The sequence below is a fragment of the Eurytemora carolleeae genome, unplaced genomic scaffold (genome assembly GCF_000591075.1).
Source record: "Eurytemora carolleeae unplaced genomic scaffold, Eaff_2.0 scaffold502, whole genome shotgun sequence".
NCBI lineage: Eukaryota > Metazoa > Arthropoda > Copepoda > Calanoida > Temoridae > Eurytemora > Eurytemora carolleeae.
In genome coordinates this window covers 2566-12225 of record NW_019396391.1, presented here as the reverse complement: position 1 = coordinate 12225, position 9660 = coordinate 2566, and positions in this window count along the sequence as shown.

Below are 9660 nucleotides of genomic sequence, written 5' to 3'. Positions count from 1 at the left end.
GGGAGGGGAAAATGGGAGTATCCATGCAAAATCCTCCGTCAAGCGCATATCAGAGAAAATTTATAATACAGGGAAAATGTTTAATTTCTACTGGAAGGATGGAAGAGGGGGAATATCTCAAATAAAACAATTCAAAAGTCAAGAAGTTTTCAAATGAAACAATGGACGTCATATTATGCTGTCAGATTTCAACAGATCAAGAATAGAATATCAAAATGAAAATCTTAAACTGTATAGATAAAAATGATAAAATCTAAATATACGTATTCATTTAACATTTAATATTTAGAAATTCCGTTAAAAACATTATTTTTCTAAATTTCTACTGGAAATTGAATTAAGATACAAAAAATATTTATGCAAATATTGAGTTATGCACAATGATGAGACTTTCAGAACAACCAAAAACTGTTCATGTACAACCATCTAATCTGACTAAAATGTCGTGATTTTGAAAAAAAACAGTTCATGCATGGAACACAGAATAAAAAAGCCTGAGCCCGCGATTTAAAAACTTCGGCTCGAGTCTTAATTCCTTAAACGCAGCTTTAAGACCCAATCTTAGACCCAACTCTGACGACAGCTTGTGTCACGTGATTCTAAGAACAGCCAATGTTCACAAACGACCTAGTTAATCTTTATAACAGGAATATCTTTTCCCCCTCCTGTTCTATAAAAACACTAAACACTTGAAAACAGCTCTTGTCTCTAATAAGTCAGCAAATCGTTACTAAACAGTCCAAAACAAGATGTGTTTGAGATAAATGCTCTTTTTCCTGTGTAAAATTATAAATTTCAGAGTTTTGTTGATGTGTTATCGTCCCATCTTGTTGTCTTGTTGTCTTGTTGTCTTGTTGTCTTGTTGTCTTGTTGTCTTGTTGTCTTGTTGTCTTATTGTCTTGTTGTCTTGATGTCTTCTCATCTTGTTGTCTTGTTGTCTTGTTGTCTTGATGTCTTCTCATCTTGTTGTCTTGTTGTCGTGTTGTCTTGTTGTCCCTGTTGTTTCTGTCGTCTCTGTTGACTCTGTTGTCCCTGTTGTCTCTGTTGTCTCTGTTGTCACTGTTGTCTCTGTAGTCCCTGTTATCCATGTTTTCTTTGTTGTCTCTTTTGTCTCTGTTGTCTCTTTTGTCACTGCTGTCTTTATTGTCTCTGTTGTCTCTATTGTCTCTGTTGTCTCTGTTGTCTCTGTTGTCTCTGTTGTCTATGTTGTCTCTGTGGTCTCTGTGGTCTCTGTTGTCTCTGTTGTCTCTGTTGTCTCTGTGGTCTGTGTTGTCTCTGTTGTCTCTGTTGTCTCTATGGTCTCTGTTGTCTCTGTGGTCTCTGTGGTCTCTGTTGTCTCTGTTGTCTCTGTTGTCTCTGTGGTCTGTGTTGTCTCTGTTGTCTCTGTTGTCTCTATGGTCTCTGTTGTCTCTGTTGTCTCTGTTGTCTCTGTTGTCTCTGTTGTATCTGTGGTCTCTGTTGTCTTTGTTGGCTTTCTAGTCTTTTTTCCTACTTTTGGAGAAAATAACGAAAGAGCTGTTTAAAGGGTATAAACGCTGAAAGTTTTTAGAAAAGATTGCTTAAAATTGCGAAGGATTCCTTTAAGTTTTATGTTCCCACGTTTCTGAAAATTAGATTAGGTCACGGTTTGTTTGAAAATGCGTATTGATCAAGGAATTGTGATGTGCGTTGCGTATATTTGCGTTGCGTTGCGTATAGTTGTAAATCAAGTTTGTTACATAAAGGGGGGATAAAGCTAATGGAAGGAAATAATTTCAAAAATGGAACAAAGAAATCTGCCAAAAAAAACCTCCAAAAGCATTTTAGAAAAGTGCCGGACAATGTTGTTAACAACTAATATATTTAACTTTATAACCGTGTGTTATCAACATTTTTACCTAAAGAAGTGATAACTGATGTTTTTCCTTCATATTTTACAGTTAAAACTTAATTATTATGAAAAACCTAAATTTTTAGAAAATTCTTGAGCATTTGAATATACTTGAAATATATAAGTGAACACATTATTTAGCTGATGGGAAAATATACTTTGTGAGGGGTATGCGGGGGGGGGGATGCCAAACTAATTTCTTAAAAGTTACCCCTCCATAACAATGGCATTGCAATTGGTTCAAATTCTTTGAATTTAATCTGCTTGAATTTGATTGACATATTGATAGAAATCATTCTTTTAATCTTACATAACAAATATCTTTCATTCATTCATTCATCCTTTCATATTTTTATTCATTCATCCTTCATTCCTTTAATCCATATTAGAGATTGTTATTCAAACATGTCAATCATGCAGGAGGGGTGAGAACTTCTGAAGTTATGATTTAATCAATTTAGATAAATCTAATAAAAATTTCGATGGCACCATTGACTGGAAAACTCAACTATGTATCCAGGTGTAAGCAATGTATGGATCTGCTGACATGAAAACTGAACTATGTATCCAAGTGTATGCTATGTATGGATCTGCTGAGATGAAAACTGAACTATTCATCCAGGTGTATTCTATGTATGGATCTGCTGACATGAAAACTGAACTATGTATCTAGGTGTAAGCTATGTATGGATCTGCTGACATAAAAGCTGGACTATATGTTTCCAGGTGTAAGTTATGAATGGATCTGCTGACATGAAAGCTAACTATGTATCAAAGTGTAAGCTAAGTATAAATCTGCTGGCATGAAAGCTGAACTATGTATCAAAGTGTAAGCTTTGTATGGCTTTGCTGACATGAAAACTGAACTATGTAACCAAGTGTAAGCTATGTATGAATCTGCTGACATGAAAGCTGAATTATATTTCCAGGTGTATGCTATGTATGGATCTGCTGACATGAAAGCTGAACTATGTATCCAGGCGTATGCTATGTATGGATCTGCTGACATGAAAGCTGACCTATGTATCTAGGTGTTTGCTATGTATGGATCCACTAACATGAAAGCTGAAATATGTATCCAGGTGTTTGCTATTTATGGATCTGCTGACATGAAAGCTGAACTATGTATCCAGGTTTTTGCTATGTATGAATCTCCTGACATGACAAGCTGAACTATGTATCCAGGTGTAAGCTATGTATGAATCCACTAACATGAAAGCTGAACTATGTATCCAGGTGTTTGCTATGTATGGATCTGCTGACATGAAAGCTGAACTATGTATCCAGGTGTAAGCTATGTATGGATCTGCTGACATGAAAGCTGAACTATGTATCCAGGTGTTTGGTATGTATAGATCTGCTGACATGAAAGCTTGAACTATGTTTCCAGGTGTATGCTATGTATGGATCTGCTGTCATGACAAGCTGACCTATGTATCCAGGTGTATGCTATGTATGGATCCACTAACATGAAAGCTGAACTATGTATCCAGGCGTATGCCATGTATGGATCTGCTGACATGAAAGCTGAACAATGTATCCAGGTGTTTTCTATGTATGGATCTGCTGACATGAAAGCTGACCTATGTATCCAGGTGTTTGCTATTTATGGATCTGCTGACATGAAAGCTGAACTATGTATCCAGGCGTATGCTATGTATGGATCTGCTGACATGAAAGCTGACCTATGTATCCAGGTGTTTGCTATGTATGGAACTGCTGACTCTATGAATGGTTAACACCATTATGATCCGTGTCTATAGTTCTAGGGATTTCTCTAACACTAGAGCTAAATATATTTCACAAGAAAAGAGAAAAAAATTAAACCAAAATATGCAAAATATTTTAAAATTATTGTATCGGAAACTTTATTAATAAATACAGGGTGAAGTATATTCAAACGATGACCACAGATGTTCACTAGCTTTAAAGTTGAATGGAATCGATATAATTCAGCAAATCATTACTTTGCTCGCTAAATATCTAGATCTATGTGTATAGATGGATCGTTAGAAAGTATTAAACCACATCCTTTATCCACGTATACACTAGGAGATCTGGACATCTGCTTCTTGTATATATATAGATTACCCGTAATACAAGGATAATGCAGAGAGGAGGTATTCAATAGTAGAACTTTAATCGTTTAATTTTAAAAACTTTATATTTTGAATTGAATGAATTAAGTCTTGTTTACCAATTCAGGGTAATTATTAACATATGATCTCTGAAAAAACTGTAATAACTTCTTATCTAATACAAAATTCTTCAATCAAAAGCTAAAAATTCTGAATGATCTGAGGGGGAAACTTTTTTATCTTAATCCTCTGATATCTATGCTAAGAAGATTCATTTTTCCCTCGACTTTTAAACCTTAGACGTTGGATACATATCAGGCATTTATAAAGGAAACTTGGATTATTAATCCCTTTATCTCTGCAATCCGATGTCGTGAACCTTTGAGTTTTCACACTATGAATTCTGTTAGATTGAATATTCTAATTGAAATATCAAAGGTTTACACCATCACGTTGCAAAAATATAGAGATTCGAAAATTTGGGTTTGTGAGAAAAACTCAATTCCAAATTCCAATTGAAGGAGTTAAGTCCGGTTGCATCAGTTAAACGTTATCTGACCGAGGGGAGGAAGACCAGCCACAACAATTTCTCGTCCGAGCCACATTCTCCCCATTTTCTCTTCGAAGCCACCTCGGAGTTCTCGTCCTTTGAGTATTATATGTTTTAAAGTTTCCAATTCTTGTAGATAAACTTTTCTTTAATCTGTCCACGTTACTTACGGCATAACATATGGATAGACTAAAGTATTGCAATAATTACATTCGTGCTAATATATATATTCTAAGTTGAAGAGGTTGGCTTTGCTAGGGAATGTTTAGTTTCCAAGCAAGGTTTCAAAGCTAAAATATAATATAAAATAACAAAAATCAATTAAAGATTTTCTGAGGAAACCTTACTCTCTATCTATCCTTCGAAACCCTCTTTTTGTACGGGTCCGTACCCTTCCATTAGGATAGGATAGGATAGGATTAGATAGGTTAGGATAGGATAGCTGTCGGGAATAGGATAGGAAAGACTGGGCTAAACTCTGCTGGGATTGAATAGGTAAAGGATACGTCAAATAGGCTTGAATAGAAATAACAAGATAGTATACGAGAATAGGCTTTGATAGATTGGGATATATTAGAATAGGTCGATAGGTGCACTGTCCACTAAACGCTACTATATCTTCGGTCAGTGTACTGCAAAGGAGTTGAGTCTTTGCCACAAACTTAAATATTCCATTATCATTATCTTTGCAACCTGGTGGTGTAAACCTTTGATATTTCAAACTTACATTACTTGATCTAACAGCGTTTATAATTTGAAATATCTAAGGTCTAGGTTGCAAAGATAGAGGTATTAAATTTATAGAGTTTGTGTGAAAAACTCAATACCTTAATGCAAAACGCACCGAAAGCTTGGTTGAGGGTGGGTGAGTTTAGAATAGATTGGTGCGTAGGAATATAGTAGGATGGGATAGGATAGAACATATAGGATTGTATAGGTACAAGCTGAATGGAAAATATATTCTGATCTAAACTAAGATGCGAGGAGGTTTAGATAGGATAGAACAGATAGGATTGTAGGTACAAGCTGAATGGAAAATATATTTTGATCTAAACTAAGATGAAAGTTGGTTTAGATAGGATAGAACAGATAGGATTGTATAGGTACAAGCTGAATGGAAAATATATTCTGATCTAAACTAAGATGCAAGGAGGTTTAGACAGGATAGAACATATAGGATTGTATAGGTACAAGCTAAATGGAAAAATATATTCTGATCTAAACTAAGATGCAAGGAGGTTTAGATAGGATAGAACATATAGGATTTTATAGGTACAAGCTGAATGGAAAAATATATTCTGATCTAAACTAAGATGCGAGGAGGTTTAGATAGGATAGAACAGAAATTGTATAGGTACAAGCTGAATGGAAAAATATATTCTGATCTAAACTAAGATGCAAGGAGGTTTAGATAGGATAGAACAGATAGGATTGTATAGGTACAAGCTGAATCGAAAATATATTCTGATCTAAACTAAGATGCGAGGAGGTTTAGATAGGATAGAACAGGGCGAGATATGGTAGAATTTGATATGATAGACTACGCCGGGATATAATACGTCGGGATAGGATAGAATACTCCGGGATAGAAAAGAATAAGCCGGAATAGGAAAGAATAAGATAGTATAGAATATGCTGGGATTGGTTGGTATAAATTAGGAATAGGTCGATACGCCGGGATAGGATAGAATAGAATAGTATAGAATAGGATAGCATAGAACAGGATAGAATTGTATTGGCTGGGATTGAAACATATATATACTAGGTAATGATATGGAAGGCTGCAGAGATATAAATAAATAAATAGAGTTTATTATTATAAAAATCCAAGGATTAACATTTATTGTAATTAAGATTATACATTTTAAATGCAATGCACGATTAACAGCGTATCCTTTAAAACTTTTTCTGATTAAGTATGAATTAGATATCAATGTTTATAATTAAAGAAACTAGTTAATTTCAATTGCAGATCTAGAAAAACGACAATATGTTTCACATTATTTTTCAGAACAATGTGTTTTGGGTTCCGTTGTGAATCGACTTTACCAATTTTGTGTGCCACCACTTGTATTTACTTCAATTTACGCATACAGTCCCTTTAACCAAATAAAATTAATGTTTTTAATTAATATTGTAAGTTTCATCTGCCTTGAGAAGAGTCAAATTTGCTCTTTCACAAGTGCACGCGCGCCTACTGTGTCCACATGTGCACATCTGCCTATAACCATCCAAACCATGAATCCACATGCTAAAAAACCGACGCCACATATGTTACTCTCCACATATGAAAGAAGATTAGATGAGAGAGGGAGAGGGGGGATGAGAAAACTCCAGATGGCGTCAGCATCACTGGAGATGTGTACGCGTGTTCAGCATCTGTGTATGTGTTGTGAGCTCGAGGTACAGATAGAGCATGTGTCCCAACGGTCCTCTTCCCTCCTCCTCCCTCCTCTCCATGCACCTGTACCATACACCAACCCTTTCCACCCCGGGAAACCATTTTATAAAAGGATTTAATTTTCATAATCTGATAAACTGATAAACTGATATCGATTTTACAGCTCGGGCCAAAACTCACCAAAATTTCATTTTTATATTTGGGATACTTTATCAGGATACAAACAGTCATGTGTTTCCTCTCATCCTACTGCTTTGAAGTATATATTGATGCAACCATATCCATACAACTTACTATGTTTCGAAGTACATAAAAGTTGTTATAAACATTGTTTTGAAAATAAGAATGGACGAAATAGGGTTCGGAAATGAAAGCTCACTGACAATATAACAAAGCCATCTGTATTCCCATGGATGTGCGAAACCTGTATAGATTTGATTTTTACAAAACACAGAGATCCAAAGAGCTATGAAAATTGTTCATCAATTTTTTAGCCCGGATCGATTTTGAAGCCTTTTGTTTTCCATTTCTAACTCACTTATGCCTTTTATAGTAGCTTATAAGGGTACATTTTTAAAATACAACTGACTTGATTCTAATTAAGTTAAAAGGAGTTTAAAATGCTGATAGATTTCTGCCTGAGAGCATCATATTTTTAGTCTACTCTGCAAAGTTGCATCAATTTTCAAGACAGTGCCGATTTTATACAGTGTCACAACGCCTTGGGCATTTGTTTTACTGCTTTTTGTAGCCCAAAATATGGACATTTTATCGCTATAAAGCTCTAGATTTTAGCGTTTGTTTTTAAGACGTAATTGGCAAAATTCTCATCGATTTTTAAGTGGCATGCATACTTAGGATTACTTGGAAAAGATTGTGCTTCTAAATTGAAAATGGAGCATGCTCACTTTTATAAAAAAATCCCAATCTATCACTAGAATTATATCATTTTCTTTTTAATATATTTGGCGCCAAAACTAAGATTTTACTAAAAAAACGAACCAACTCTGTTATTTTCACTTAGTCTTTCACCCTATATTTCTTCATATTTCAGCCAAGTAGTCACTATCTATCTATAATAAATATTTATTTTTAAAAAAATTCTGTTTCTTTATTTCGGATCCCCAAACTTCGATAATCCGTTATTTATAAATCAATACAAATCCTTCAATGACGCATTTAAGCTGTGACAACTTTGCTGACATAGCATTATAACAACCTTACATTCAAAGACACGGGAAGGGTATTCCCCCCCCCCTCTCACTCCATTTTATCCTTTGTTTACGGAAGCTTTAAATTACACCTCTTTTTAAAGTTCTATATAAGCTTGTGCTACATAGGTCTTCTGCTTGTACAAAAAGAAGCAAGCATGTGTTTCAGTGATCTTCTGCTATTACTTCCAATATAAACATGCATTGCTCCAAAATTATCCAGCTTATGCTACTGCTAGAAACAACAAACATAGCTAAAACCGATATTGTGTTATTGCTACAAACAACAAGCCCTACAAGAAACATGCTAGAAACAAACAAAAATGCTATACGATCTTCTAGTACTGATGCAAGCAAGAAGCATTGCTACATTAATCTTAACTCTGCTACTCCTAAAACAACAATAATTGCTACAACGATTATCTACTACTGCTAGAAACAACAAGTTTTCAAATCCCCTTGTTGCTACACTGCTCCTGTTGTATGAGTTTAATCGAAGTATGAGTCATAGAGCTAAACATGTTGATAATTAAACTAAGCATTTATACAAACAAACTGATATTTGATAGAACCTGTCAACCGTATATATTTACACAGAATTATCCTAACATTTTCATATGTTTGATAAAAACATATGCATAGAGAAAAGTATAATACAGTATCCCTTTATCCTTGTATCCTTGCCCCCCGTGTACACCTGTTTTCTTGTATCCCTGTATTCCTGTAACCCAGTATCCCTGCAACCCTTTTTTCGTGTATCTTTGTAACCCTGTTTTCATGAATCTCTTTATTCCTGTATCCCTGTATTCATGCATTCCTGTATCCCTGTGTCCCTGTATTCCTGTATCCCTCAACCAATTTGTTAGGCTGTATCCCAGTATTCCTGTATTACTGTATCCTTGTATCCCTGTACCCCTGTATCCTTGTATCCCAGTATTAATCTTGTATCTCTAGCTGTATCCTTGTATCCCTGAACCAATCTGTTAGACTGTATCTGTATATTGTTGAATGAGAATAATGAATTCCAACGGAAAAGTTTATATTTGTGAGATGGATCAATATACAACTTCTCATAGATTTCCCCCTATATTGAATCAGAGTTTATAGCGACTTAAAGGGACTATGAGCGTAATTTCAAGTGACCCTCAAATCTCCATGTAAAAATGGGACAATCCCTGTTTTTCAATGATACCCTCGAACCTTTTATCTGATCGATCAATAATGTGGAAGGTATTGTAGAAATTCTAGACTTGAAAGTATTTTCCTGCAGTAGAGAAACCACAAATGAAAATAAACAGCTTTTGAAAACAAAAACATGGATATCTAAATCATAAATGATGAGACAAAGCTTTTAAGTGTACCGTTGTTTCTCGGGTATTACCGTCTTTACATGGTAGGCCACTAAAAATTACGCAATATACAGTCCCTTTGGCCTGTAATGCTATGCAAAAATTTAAAAACATTGAAAAGATAACTTTTTCGTGCATTCATTTTTTAATTTTTAGCGTAATGAGATTAATTTTTAGTATATTTAACGATCAAAAGGTTTA